Below are 15,622 nucleotides of genomic sequence, written 5' to 3'. Positions count from 1 at the left end.
GGAGGTAATAGATGGCTTCCAAAGGGTTGGCCACTCCACAATATTTATCCACCTGTTATTGCCAGGTTTCTTTAACAGTTTATTGCCATATATTGACTTGTAAATAATGAAGACTTTGACTAGTGCTTCCAAACTTGAATCCTTCCCTTCTTCATGATTCAGACAAAGAAAAGATGCCATCATGCTTTCCTGAAACCAATGTTCTTCTGTGTTGCAATTCTTCTGATTGTGATTTTTATTTGCAGCAGGTTGTGTTCTTAAAAAAGGCTAGCATAGGTAACAAATGGCTTCTTATTCCCTTGTGCTGGATTATTTGGATTACATGGATAAAATAATAGGTCCTACTACTTTGGTATTTGAAAACAGTCCACAAAAAGGTACTCTGCTAAAAAAGGCTGTGATTATCTTGAATGTTTACAGCTTGATTTTACAGCCAGGGAATCTGTGGAGGGTACTACTCATTAAGACACCTGTTACTGAGCTTAAAGCAAATAAGAATTCACAGTAAATCAGAGAGGTTATGCTGGAAAATTCCCATTGTATAAGAATATTGTATCTGTGTCTCTACAGTAAGGATATTCGATGTGAGACAGGAAGGTCAGCTATTCAGTTGTTACTGCATTTCATATCTGTTAAGTGATAAAAGTAAATAAATTCCTTATATGTTCAAACCCCCTAAAACTTCAAAGATAAATCATGCATAATAATTTTTACTGTGATAAGATTCATATGTGCCTTTTTTTTTAATCTCTTCCATAGATTTAAACCTATTTCTATTATAGGTTAGGAATACATAATGAAATTACTGAAATGTTGCATTTTGCTGAACTAGAGAAACAGAAAGGGAGTGAATCAGAACAGTTAAGCTACTATCCTACACTGAATCATACTGTTAAGGAATTTTCATTGAATCTATGGAACATTATCCTCATGGATTTCTGACTCACCATAGCAACCACATTAAAAAAAAATTAAAAAAGAAGATATTTAATAAAAGCAATTTCACTTGAATTTTATTTTCAAATATAACGTACCTAAGGGCTGAGAAATAAAGATATGACAATACATATGTTTTCATGCACTAGTTACAATCAATGCATAATTCATAACTTCATTATGTGTTATTTACAACTTTATGATAGAACTGATCAACTATGATTTCATTCACTGGGATGTTCTGACTTTTTTGAATTTTTGTGAACTAAAATTGGAAAAAAGATTTTTACATCTAAATAAATCACTGTGTGAATACATTGGAAAATATCAATATGTTTACTTTCCACATGTTTTATTAGTTATGTAGTTGATATCAGAAAATTTCACTATGGAACATTAAATGGAAATGTTAAATATTAGATTAAATTTATGTAAAATATATAAGACAAGTTACATCTGAATAAGTATGAGTGGGATTTTGAGTGGGATTATTTCCACAAAAAAATTGGAATCAAAGGTTACTGTTGTCATAATTAATATTATTGTAATGCTCATATATCAAATAATTATAAAAATCTTTGTCTTTTTATGAAAAATATTTAATTTAGCAAAACTGTGCTTTATTCTGGAAAAAATATTTCATAAAAATATTTACAACAGTTCTATTTATGGGTTATTAGTAACACAGAGCTGAGAAAGATTATGTAATAGCACATTGCCTCTTCAAGGAACTTAATATGAGATTTTGATTTTTTTTTTTAATTTTACACATACCCATTGTATTTTTTTTTTTTTTTAATAATTAATGAAGAGGAGTCTCTTGCTTCTGAATACTCAAAGCAATTATGGCTATGTATATAAAACTAAGTTGAAGAGGTCCATAGAGTGGTTACTCAAAACCTTGTTTTGGGTGAAAGGAAATATATCTTACATATAAAATGAAGAATTTAGTTTAAGTTCAATTGAAATCTTAGCAGTCTAATCCATAAAGTATTTGTTTAATTATTACAGAGGAAAGAAAAAAAGAAAGAAAAGAACACACTTCAGAAAAAGTTTCATAGTAATAAAGTTTAAATTATTATAGATACACTTTCTTGTATCTACCATTTCCTCTGGTGTTACGCTCACCCTCCCACTGCCCCTCAGGGTCCTCTGGTCCTGAATTTGCTATATTGTTCTACATATGGTATATGTCTGTGGGGTTTTGTTTTGTTTTGTTTGGTGAGTTGTCTATAGTCCTGGGGTCTCCAGTATAATCCTGTGCCCTTTATATTATTGTCCCATACCAGTACTCCTCTACCCTGAATCCTGGGTCCCCACTTTCAAGGCCCTTTCTATCATACCAGACCTATTTGCATCTAAACTACATTTTTATGTTAACAGTGAATATTTCTATCCACACAGATTACCAACTTGTTACTACTATCTGTATAAAAATTGTGATTATCCCATAGAATTATACAAAGCTAAGCAAAGTGAAACAAATGAGATGGTAACTACTTGGTCATTAGAAAATTGCTGTTACAGCTAAACAAGCTAAGAGGAGTTCAGACATAGCCTGATGTGCCTCATCCAAGTTGGTGCAAAGCCTCTGGCCTGTAACTACCAGTGGTAATGTTGTATCCACTGGGCTAAATGGTTGCAAGGCAAGGTGTTGCCATCTGGCTTGCTTCCTCTGTTCAACAGCTAGTTTTTGTTAGAAGAGGTTGGCTGGTTCCAATTGGGTCTCCTCATGGTGCCAAGTGGTGCCCTACTGGCAGAATACATTGCCATCTTGTTTGAGTGTGATTTTCAGCTCAAATTATGCAAAAGAAAATGTGAGGGTTGTGTGGAAGACCACCAGAAGCATCATTTTTTTAGTTCAAAATTCAGCGTGCATGCTCTGTGCCAATGGGTGTGACGTGATCATGAGGAAGGATAATGTAAAGAGCTACTTAGGCAAAGCTTAAGTACTGTTGGATGGCAGAGGAGGATGAAGATAATTTATTTTCCTCCCCTTTTGAGGGCAGCCCGAGGACTCCCCACAAATGTATTCAGACTTTGTCTTAAAAGAGTTATTTTGGGAAAGGGTGGTTAGCCAAGAAATCAGGAAGCAAATTAATGTTCAATCAATGTGGATGATTAGGGGATGAATGCTCAAGCTTGTTTAACTGTGTAGACATATCCATGGGTCTAAATAAAAGTCTGTATATCCTCACATTGAAAAGAAGAGCTCTGAAGGTTTGAAAGTGTCTGAGATCTATAGTAAACACTTTGTTCCTCTCTCCACCTTTTAACACCTTTCTTAGACAACCAGTGCCAGACATTTTACATATTTAGTGTATTAAATGTGACAGTATTATTAAAATTACCCATACATTCCTATCCAGAGGTCCATAAATAATTTCAATTATTGATTTTAATGGTGCACCTGCTCCAAGTTATTGCAATGCTATTAATGACTCATTAATGTGCTTAGATTTCCTGCTGATACCAGCTGAATGAATGAAGAATATTTCCTGTAACATTACAAAATGATCCGGAAGACAGAAAAAAATGTGTGTACATTTCTTTTCATTTTAATGAATGTAGTGCTTGTTAAATACATTGTATTAGCAGAACTAGAAAGGACTCTATCAAATGTGTAGCTGTAGGTGCATCATCTTTTATTATTTTATTAATTTTAATAGTAGTAAGACAATCAGCTTAAAAGGAATGACATTGGAGAGCACTCTGGAAGAAGGGCTATTTGGTTAGAATTGCTTGATTAGAGACATTTGGAAGAGCACAGAGGCTTAGTGATAAAAAAAATGAGGAAGACTTTTCTGAGATGTATATCTTGAAGGATTTAAAAAAAAAAAATTAGCAGTTAAAGACAATAACACTGCATGAAATGCTAGAAAAAAATAACCTAAGGGAACACTAAGAACTAGATTACCTTTGCAGTGTGCCATAGCAAGTCCTTGTATCCTAGTTCCCCAGTCATCCAGATTGAAGGGACTTCCTGTAATGAATCATGTTTACCATCTCCCCTGCATCTTTTTTAGATACATAGTTATGCATTTTCAACTGAGAACAGAAAGGCACATCCAGGTCTAGTTGTGCAAGATAACTCTCAGGTAAAGAGTGCAATAAGTACTATGAGATACCAGGAAAAAAATACTTCCCCTCCGCCCTGCCTCTCCTTCCAAAAAAGTACGTGAAGTTAAAATTCCACTAGGACATGGAGGTAAAAACAAGATCATGAATCTGTCACATGCTTGGAAGCCAGTAAGAACCTGAAGATTTGAAAGCCGAGAGAGGGGAGGAGAGGAATTTGGGAATTGACTTGACAGAATCATTTTAATTGGGAAGACTTAAAACCAAAATTTTTGAAGCTGTCTTCCATCATAGATAATTCAGCATTAAATCAAACTATTCAAAAATCCCTAATGACACTTGTCATATTTGTAGTGTGGCCAGTTGGTTATTATGACAAAGAATGTCAATCTTCGCAGGAGAAGCAATTTCTTTATTGCAGGAATCAATGATCAAAACTTTTTGGCCTATCACAGAATCACAGAATCACAGAATCATATTGGTTGGAAAAGACCTTTAAGATCATCAAGTCCAACCATAAATATGTAACCTATGTTAATATATGTATTACCTATGTATATATGTATTATATATACATAGGTATATGTATTACCTATGTATATATGTAATATATGTATTACCTATGTAATATATGTATTACCTATGTACCTATGTATAACCTATGTAATATATGTATAATATATGTAACCTATGTATATATAACCTATGTTATATAGGAACTTAGGTTAGATTAACAAAATGGTTTGACATGTAAGGCTACCAAACCATCTTCCAGAAAATTATTTCAGGAATTGCTTTTCCTCTGTTGAACCAAATAGTATGTACTAACTGGCTGTTTTTCTGTACTCCACTATAAATGTTATTGTTCATCTCCTGAAGTAGATTTAAAATACAATTTATTTCTTAAATTATAACTCCTTCCGAAAACAATGGCAAATTTTAAATCTGGAGTGCATTCTTCAAAATTAATTATACGGTCTGTTTTTTTGTAGAATTATTTATCATATACACCATATGGAGCACAACAGTCAGTAATCTTTCCCCTAATACTTTAGCACACTTACTAAAAAGTCATGCCCAAAATAGTGAGGCTATTTTTAGGATACAGGAAATTCATTTAGATATTTTATCTATAATCTAACAGTGCAAGAAGCACATTGTAATATACTACAGTAGAGATCTTACTCATTTACATTACTCATTTACATATATTTTTCTAAGATTTAAATTTTGACAGTTTTTTCTCTCATATCTTTCTCATGAAGTAGTGAGTTTGCCAGGAAGACTCTGTGATGATGAATTGTCTTACAAAGATACTTTACCACTAAGCTGGTGATTCACACAAGTAAAAATTCTTATGCTGCAATCTCAGAGAATTCCTTTTCCTGCTATAGTCTGTTCTTCAAAACAATGTAACTTCTAGTAATTTTTATTGCAATGCAGTACAGGTAGCCGTATCTGAGGGCATTTAAGTTACAAACATCATGAAGACATTTCACTCAAAGAAAGGAGAACATCAGGCAGCTGTCTTTGACCATCGTTAGACTGAATTAGGTTTGCATTTAGTGTCAGGGAAGAAAATGTCCTTAATCCACTAATTCAGCATGAACATTTCTATTAACTAATCCTCTCAAACTGTAGCAAATGCCATGCTATACGGACTTCATAACATAATGCATTCCAAGCTTAGGAAAATAATTCTGATTTGGAAAAAGCTTTAGCCTCTGTATCTACCATTCACTGAAGTGTCTTGCAATGCTTTTAAGCATACTAAAATGTGCTTGTTTTTTTGGGTTGGTTGGTTGGGATTTTGGGGGGCTTTTGGTGGTGGGTTTTTGGGGTGCCCCCTTCCATCCCCATTACTTGGTACCATTTTGCTTGGTTTATCTGAATCCTATGTCATTGTTTTTCATGTGATTTGGATCCTGATTAATTCTAAATCATAAACAATCTGAACTTCTTTATATCTACTCAAAACATTTGGAAGTCAGTGCCCTTTTGATTATTTGCACAACTCTGTAAATGGCACTATTTAATGTATTACTTTTCACAATACATGTATTGATTCACAGATTTTTTTTCTTAAGGTCAGTAAAGGTAATATTCTCAAAAAAGTTTAGTTAATATGTGATATCAGTGACAGTATTTATATAAACTGATTCAGTTTTAGATATATATCCAGAACTGAATGTTTTCATAATCTACATTTCACTTGGCCAGATTGACTGAAATCCTGTAAAAGTAATTTATCTTTTTCATGAGATGAATGTAATTCAGAAATGAACCAGATATTTAATGAAAAATATTGTACTATTTTTGGACCTTGCAACGTTTGTGTATATCATCAATGCATTACATAGAAAAAACTTATCCTAAAATGACTACTGGGATGGAATTCATCAGTTGAAATATAGCTGACTATAGGAAAATATAAAGTAGACCCCTATGTCTGGATTTTCAGCATAGACTCACTTATAGTCAATAGAGGAATGGAGTGCAGCAAACATTTCTCCTCTCATAAAATAGAATTCTAAAATAGATAGTATGAATTATTTCCTAAAAGTGATTATTTATCTCCCTTGAGTATAAAAAGAAGCCTAGAGTGGTTAGGTGATAAATATCTAAAGTTAAATGAGTTGAATTGTACTGTAGACATTTAAAGACGGATACTTCAACATATCTGTATGAATAAATTTTACACTTATAAATGTGGATGCTTATTTATAAGAATATCATTATTGAAACAAATTACATTAATCATATAACCAACTCTGCATTGAAAGAGGCCTTTAAGACTGCACTTAATTGTCTTGGTAGAACTACCTGATAAACAATAACAATTTGATATGCTTGCTCACATTGAGTTGAATCTTGACATCTTACTGAGTAAATGAGATTACTGAACAGAGTAGCATTGGTCTTAAGTAAGAAATTCTGGACTTCTTAGAAATTCTTAAACTTGAATGAGATTTATGTGTGCTTTAGGATTTGCATCCTCTAGAATCTGTAAATTTCTATCCGTATACCTACAGTTGAGTTATTTCATGCTCAGTGCTTTACTTTGCTGAACCTAAAATGTTAGCATTCATATTTCATTGATCTTTGGCATTATTACCTCTTTCAGTGTTTTGTTTTGTATTTTCTTATGTAGTATGTAGTGATTTATTTTCCTTTCACAGAAACATATCTCTCTGATCCAGGAAGCTGCTCTTTTACAATAGACTGATTATAGGGGAGGTAACTTGTAAGAAAAAAAAAAAGTTCAAAGTAGAATTGATGGCAGCCAGTAAATCTGTTCTTTTCTGCATTAGCATGAAACACTGAAATGAGATATTTGGAACTATTTTTTTTAATGCTTTCACAAGTCACATGACAAGATTGTCTTTGTGGAGAGTTAACCTCAGCTAGGGGCCAAACTCCCACCCAGACACTCTTTTACTCCCCCTCATCAGCAGTACAGGGAGAGAAAATAGGATGAAAAAGCTTGTGGGTTGAGATAAAGACACGGAGATTGCTTACCAGTTACCATAATGGGCAAAACAGAGTTACCTTGGGGAAAATTACTGTAATTTATTTCCAGTTAAAATCATTTGGGTTGTGAGAAACAAAGACAAAAAAATTAAAACACCTTCCCCCTCACCCCGCCCATCTTTCCAGGCTCAACTTCCCTCCTACATTCCCAGCTCTTCAACCTCTTCCCCACCCTGCTGAGTGGTGCAGGGGGATGGGGAACAGTGGGTTGTGGCCAGCCCATAACATTTCCTGTCTGCTGCTCCTTCCTCCTCACACTTTTCCCATGCTGCAGTGTGGGTCCTCTCCATGGGCTGCAGTCCTTCAGGAAATACCCATCTGCTCCAGTGTGGGGTCCTCCATGGGCTGCAGTCTGGATATCTGTTCCTGTGTGGTCCTCTCCAGGGGCTGCAGAGAAATACGTGCTCCACTGTGGGAGCTGCAGTGTGGGATTCTGCTCTGGGACGTGGAGCACCTCCTCCCTTTCCTTCTTCTTTGACCTTCATGTCTGCGTAGTTCTTTCTCTCACATTTTTCTTACTACTCTCTCACACAGCTGCTGCACAGCATTTTTTACCCTTTCTTAAATATGTTGTCACAGAGGCAAGCCCTCTGCTGTTTTTCACTTTCCCTGCCCTTCCCCCCCCCCCCCCCAGCCCCTCCTCCTCTGGCCTTTCTTAAATAAGTTCTCCCCAAGGCACCACCATTTTGGCTGAGGGGCTCAGCCATGCCATGCAATGAGTCCGTCAGAAACAGCTGGAACTGGCTGTGTCCAGCACGGGGCAAACCTGGTCTCTTCTCACAGAGGACACCCCTGCAGCCCCCTCCACTGCCAACACCTCGACACCTACACCCCATACATAAATATGAACATAAACATGCAGGCACATGAACAATGAATTGTCATTTAATATAACATCTTTGGTAATGGAAGATGATTACTCAGAATATAAATTAGTTGACTGACGAGTTACAAAAGTAGATTTTACTTTTGTTATTTTCTTATATTGGTAGTTTTATTAAAAATATATGTTTGACTATTTAGTTCTGATTAGCGAAGTATGATTTTTAGACTAATCTTTTTCAGAAGGTAGTGTGTTAAACAAATCTTTTAAATACATTGGGTTTCTGAATAATAAAAAGGATAAACAACATCCCAAATCCATCCCAATAAAAAACATTAATCAGAGAATTATGTCGAAATGATTTTACACTGTCAAGAACTGACAGTTTTAATGGTGCTGTCAAGGCAGTATCCCCATCTACAAAAGGCATAAATCTGGAATCTGGGAGAAAAGGTAGCTACAGGTATGTACCAAGAAGTATTTGGTTTTGTTGTTTCTTTTTCATGAGGCGTGTTGGACAATAAGAAACAGATATAATCTATATTAACAAACTAAGTTCTACCAGGGAACACTTCCAGCAGAAGATTCCATTATATAGATAATATTGCTAACCTGTTCAAATGGTCCAGTGATGGTTTTGACCAAGGGCAACTAGGAATTTCCCCAAAATTTCTTGGTCGTGGATTCAAAGTTGGGGGAATCCTGGTTATATATACAAGTAGGGGGATGAGAGGCTGGAGACCAGCCCTGCAGAAAGAGATCTGGGGGTCAGAGTTGATGGCAAGTTGACTATGAGTCAACAGTGTGCCCTGGCAGCCTAAAGAGCCAACCGTGTCCTGGGGTGCATCAAGCACAGCATAGCTAGCCAGTCGAGGGAGGTGATTGTCCCACTCTACACTGCACTGGTGCAGCCCCACCTCAGTTACTGTGTGCAGTTTTGGGTGCCCCAATATAAGAAGGACATCAAACTATTAGAGTGTGTCCAGAGGAGGGCGACCAAGATCGTGAAAGGCCTCGAGGGCAAGACTTACGAGGAGTGGCTGAGGTCACTTGGCTTGTCCATCTTGGTGAAGAGAAGGCTGAGGGGTGACCTCATCGCAGTCCACAACTTCCTCAAGGGGAGCAGCAGAGGGGGAGGTGCTGATCTCCTCTCTCTGGTGACCAGCAATAGGACACAAGGGAATGGTATGAAGCTGTGTGAGGGGAAGTTTCAGATTGGACATTAGGTTCTTCACTGAGAGGGTGGTCGGTCACTGGAACAGGCTCCCCAGGGAAGTGGTCATGGCACCAAGCCTGTCAGAATTCAAGGAGTGTCTGGACGATGCTCTTAGTCATATGGTTTAGTTTTATGTAGTCCTGCAAGGAGCAAGAAGTTGGACTGAATTATCCTTATGAGTCCCTTCAAACTCAAGATCTTCTATAATTCTATGAAACTTATCATAAGCTAAGGACTGTTCTACATAGACAGTCTTCATACTCACACCTTGTTCTGGAGACAGTTTAGCAGTTTGTATGCAGAGCAGTCCATGGTCTCAGAGCCAAAGATCTGTCCTGAACAAATTTAATTTATTATCAGAGACTCAGCCTTTCACTTCGTTTGTGTATTACAGTCATTCTGGCCAAGACAATTCTATCCATACACTGAACACATAACTGTAATAATTAAAATCTTCTCAGCTAACTTTAGTTAGGATGTTGTATAGGATGGTATTCATGTGCCTAAAGATAAATGTCTAGTGCAATTTGAGATGCCCTACCATATCCTGTGTGGGCTCCCGCTGCCACTTCAGAAGGATGTATGTCTCCTATCTGTCCTGTGTCTCATCTGTCCCATGAGGATGTCTCAGGTACTGTAGAACTTCTAAGAAGGGAGTAGATTTAGGCAAATAAATTACAGATTTATAGTATCTGCATAGCTTTGTAGACTCCGAAGACTCAACTAGACTCAATTCATTATCCACAGGTAGGAACCTTGTTCCATGTGAAATGTGCTGGCTAATAAAAGCTTGTGCAATGGACTGAAATAAATGCCACAGCACATCCAAGAGACCTCTTTGCATAGTAGGTGTGTAAAGTTGGACAACCAAATGAAGCCCTGATGACTGGAAATCCAGTGACTAAATGAGTACCGAAATGCCGAATGTGCATGCAGGCACCTAAAATTAGGAGTGATTTGAATCATACGCATATTCTAAGCCAGCTGTTTGTATTACCTGTATAATCAATGGAGAGATTCTGGCATCTCTAGAGAACAATTCATTGCACCACTCTTAGGGATGCATCCCTCTCAGTGATTGTCTGGAAGTGCTTCTGTCTACTGAATAGAATGTGGAAGAAGTAGTCTATCTTAGACAAGTGAGCTAACATAAACTGAGAGATTAAATCCCATTCCAAGTGCCTAAGGAAGTGTGGACTTTTCAAAATCTAGGGTTTGTTTGCCTAAACACAAGTGCCCAGTTTTATTTGCCATGCCCTAGGTTATATGACAGATATTGCACAAGAGCTACGGTAGACGTGAACCTTTCTGAACTGGCAGGTGGTAATCAAGATAGCCTAGGTTATCCTAAATTGTATTAGATGGCAATATTTAGGCAACTGAATTGATTCCCTACTGTCCATTTAAATTTGTTTAAATACTCAAGGTTATTTTTTAGAGCTGACACTAGTTCATTTTTATGATTACGGTCCAGTGTCTATTCTAATGTTTTCATCTACTTGAGCACAAGTAATTACTATTAGGAACTGCCAATGTAGGGAATAAGCAAATCTTCATAGGAGAAAAAATAAGTGAAGTAGTACCTAATACTTACCCCACATTGCATTGCTGTCATTCTTTCAAAATCAAAACACCTTATAAAGGTATAAAGAACATACTCTCTAAACTTGAGAATTTTAGGGATTCTACTTGTCTTTCAGAAAACAGATGAGATTATTTTAAAAAGTCACAACAGTATTTGGGTCAAGTACTTTTTTTTTTAATTTTTATAGGCATTTGGGTTTCTGTCTTGACTTAATAGTCTAATGTTTTACTCACATCAGTCCTAATCAGTGTAGTGTGAGTTGCAAGAAAGATTTCAGAAGATTCATTATTAGTGAATCACCAAAATTGCTATGATTTGTTTAGATGTAACAAGATGCTGAATATTTGGACTGATATAGGGTACCATAGGTAGGTCACACAGATCTTCATGTTATTTTTGAATAAAAGTTCAGGACCTGAGAAAGAAAGGAAGTTGCTTAACCATGCTGCTCATCTTTCAGCTAAGTTCATTGAGGTTTTCTTGGTGAAATCTCAACAAAGGAACTTACATAGGAATATAATTATTAAGTTGTGAAGGTGACATTCATATTTCCAAGGAAAAAACTCTATACTGAAATTCTCTAGTACCTGTGGACCAGATTTTGCCACTTTTGCAGTCAATAGCAAATAGCTATCCAGATAGTCCTCATGAAACTAGTGAGATGTGGTGTAGATATAGCTGTATAGTCCTGACCTCTTTTAATGAGTTTTAGTTCTTGACAGTTAACACAAAAAACATTTTTCCTTTAGCATTTAACTAGTTACTCTGATTGATATTAACTAGTGATTCTGATTCTTAGAGCCTATTTGATCATCTCTGAACCTTCAGTTTATCAGTATCTATTTTTATAATGCATTGGAATTATACTGTCCCTTAAAAAAAATAGTCATTTTTGTTAGCATAGTGAGGAAGGAATTATGTACAAAAAGCTGATTAGTAGTCTTGGTAATTACCTTTTATCTTCTTTCTATAAAACAAAATTATTTTCATTTTAATTTGATTTAATCCCATTTATTAATTAGCAATGGTAAATTCTGTTGTGATTAGTTATAACATTTCTCACTCCCCTTTTCCCTGTTCGTTCCCTCCCTCCCCCTTTCCTCCTTCCTTTGTTTCTTTCCTCCTTTCCTACCTTCCTTAAAGAGCTGTCCTTAAAGGTTCTAGTGACATGAAGTAAGAGCAGAGCTGTGGCTCCTTTACCAGTTTTTCTTTTTATTGGAAATAAAAGAAAATGGACTTTTCTCTTTTTTTTTTTCATTTTTTTTTAGTTAAAGAAAACGATCATCCCAGAATGCCCCTTCATCTATCATGAGGGCATATATAATACCACAAACAGCTAATACAGGATGTCAAGGCAACAGGAATAAAAGCAATAGAAAATTCAATTGAGATGGCTTCTGCTTCTTGACACAGAACCCACAGGATAGAACATTCTTTCTACAAATAGCTTGGTGAAGTTAGCTTTCAGTTTTACTTAAAAAGCCTTAACAACTCTTTCCATAAAAACTTAATGCTATTCCTTTTATAGCAGTAAAATATGTATTGCATTATATGTACTACACATGCATTTCACTATACAAATTCAAATATATGTATGTTTTTTCCACATATATACACACAAAAATAAACAGTGAACATGTAAATGCCCCCATTATGACTTTTGTATAGTGTCCTCTGTAAACAGTTCAAAAGTAGCAGCTTATGGTTTCAACTCTCCTTCCATGCATTATTATCATAATGCTCCTTTCTAAATACAATTTTATAATGTTTTGAAGTGTATAGTACCTCGTTATATCTATCTATCCATCTATCCATCTATCTATCTATCTATCTATCTAGAGTGGAATATATGCAAGATAAGTGAGAGTATAAAGAACTAATTAATGTGATCAGAGAAGCACTGTCAAAAATATGATATATTAATATGAAGTACTACAGATGGCAAAACAATTTAATATATTTTATGGGTATTTAGTACATATATTTGTGTTACTAATCTTGCTCTTATAGGGCCTACTTACCTAAGTCTTCTTGAATATTCAACCCTGAAAACTATATCCAAACATTCACAGTTAGAATGCTTCTGTTTTTAAAGATCTGTGCCTGCCAAGCCTAATGGTCAAGTTTGGATCCTGTTTTGTATATGTAAATATATATAAGTATTTAAACTTCTGAAAATGTAGAGCTAGTGTACAGATAAAGCACTGTATTGCATATTATTTGGGTATCAGAACAGAATAAAAAATAATTTTTGGTTGCCTGTGTTGAAACTATAGAGTCCAGAGTCTTGAAATAAGTATCATCATTTAAATTGTACTACTGCTTTGGCTGTCTGAATATAACACTCTTATTTATCAGCATATACTTCCTTATAAGTCTATCTTAATCATTAATTGCTGATGTCAGTGGAAGTGGCACAAGAACAGCTGACACAAAGATTGAACATGGAATTCACATTGTTTTACTGCTGTAATCTGGTTTGATTCCCAGATCATCTACACATAGACATTGTCTTACCATGTCTGAGCAGAAAAACTACTCAATCTCTTTGATTTTTTCATGGTCATGTGCCTTTGAACTGGGAAGTTCTCATCCTCTGTGAGGTTTATCATAAGCTTTTGTTATTTCCAAGGTGCGTTTTCATTTATCTCAGACTGTATACGTAGGAAAGATATATAATTTCACCCACGAAATACTTTCTAGGATTAATGTGAAAATGTGGCTGTTCATGAGAAGTTCATTTGAAAAGTGCAAAACATTTGAAGCTATTAATGTGGACCAACAACAGTACATATGGCTCTACTATATTTCTCATTGGTTTAATGATACTTGCACTATAGAGAGTGAGACAAACTGACATGGACTACACTGTAGTCTTTTGCAAAGAAAGAACTTTATAAATCTTTACTCATATTTATTGTTTGCCTCTGTGATCTTCATGGAAACATCCTATCTAATGAAAATCAATTTTGTGTTATTGAAAGTACTGTTTATAGTGAAATCTGTAGGCCAGTAAATAAGATTTTGCCATTATTAGCAGTGCAGGTGTATTGGGTTTATGTGGTAAGGTTTATGAGCACAAGTCTTACGAGGGTTTATGAGCACAAGTCTTATGAGGAGTGGCTGAGGGAATTGGGGTTGTTTAGCCTGGAGAAGCAGATGCTGAGAGGAGACCTTATCTCTCTCTACAACTACCTGAAAGGAGGCTGTAGTGAGGTGGGTGTCGGTCTCTTCTCCCAAGTAACAAGTGATAGGACAAGAGGAAATGGCCTCATGTTGCGCCGATGGAGGTTTAGACTGGATATTAGGAAATTTTACTTCACTGAAAGGGTTATCAAGCATTGGAATAGGCTGCCCAGGGAGGCGGTTGAGTCACCATCCCTGGAAGTATTTAAAAGACATTTGGATGAAGTGCTTATGGACATGGTATAGTAGTGGTCTTGGTAGTGTTAGGTTTACGGTTGGACTCGATCTTAAAGGTCTTTTCCAACCTATATGATTCTGTGATTCTGTGATTCTGTTTTGGTAGCAGGGGGGGCTGCAGGGGTGGCCTCTGTGGGAAGAGATCAGGAGCTTCCCCCATGCCAGACAGAGCCATTTCCAGCAAGCTCCAAGATGGACCTGCTGCTGGTGAAAGCTGAGCTAATCAGTGATGCTGGTGGTGCCTCTGTGATAACATATTAAAGAAAGGGTTAAAAAAACACTGTGGAGTAGCTGTGAGAGAGGAGTGAAAAAACATGAGAGAAACACCTTGCAGAGACTAAGGTTAGTGAGGAAGGAGGGGGAGGAGGTGCTCCAGGCACCAGAGCAGAGATTCACCTGCAACCCATGGTGAAGACCATGGTGAAGCAGGTAGTTCCCCTGCAGCCCATGGAGGGCTACAGTGGAGCAGATATCCACCCTGCAGCCCATGGAGGACCCCACACTGCAGCACGTGGACATGCCCTGAGGGAAGCTGCAGCCTGTGGAGAGCCCATGCCAGAGCAGGCTTCTGGCAGGAACTGTGGCTCATGCGGGACCCACACTGGAGCAGTCTGTTCCTGAAGGCCTCAATTTACATACAACTGGTCCCTTTTATACCCTTTTCTGTCTACTCATCCTTGTGTTCCCCCGTGCTCCCCTTTCCCCTACATGCTCCCCATGGGTTTGTACAGCTCTATCGATTCAAAGCAAATATCAAGTCAGACTAGCTAGCAAGTAGGATAGGAGGCCTGGAAACCAGGTATTGAAGCAGCCACAAGTCCAGGCTGAGTACTGGAAAGACCAGAGGGTCTGCAAGTTGACTACTGGATTGACCAGAAGGTCCAAAGCAACTACTGGACAGACCGTGGTGTCTCTGGGTTAACTGGTAATACATTTGCATGTGACTGTATATAAGGCAACTGGAGATGAGAGGATCCAAGGGGCAGCTACTTGGTAGAGTGTTTAAGGGCAGCTACTGGATGGATCCATA

This window comes from Mycteria americana, chromosome 1 (genome assembly GCF_035582795.1).
Source record: "Mycteria americana isolate JAX WOST 10 ecotype Jacksonville Zoo and Gardens chromosome 1, USCA_MyAme_1.0, whole genome shotgun sequence".
NCBI lineage: Eukaryota > Metazoa > Chordata > Aves > Ciconiiformes > Ciconiidae > Mycteria > Mycteria americana.
This window is presented reverse-complemented; position numbering follows the sequence as displayed.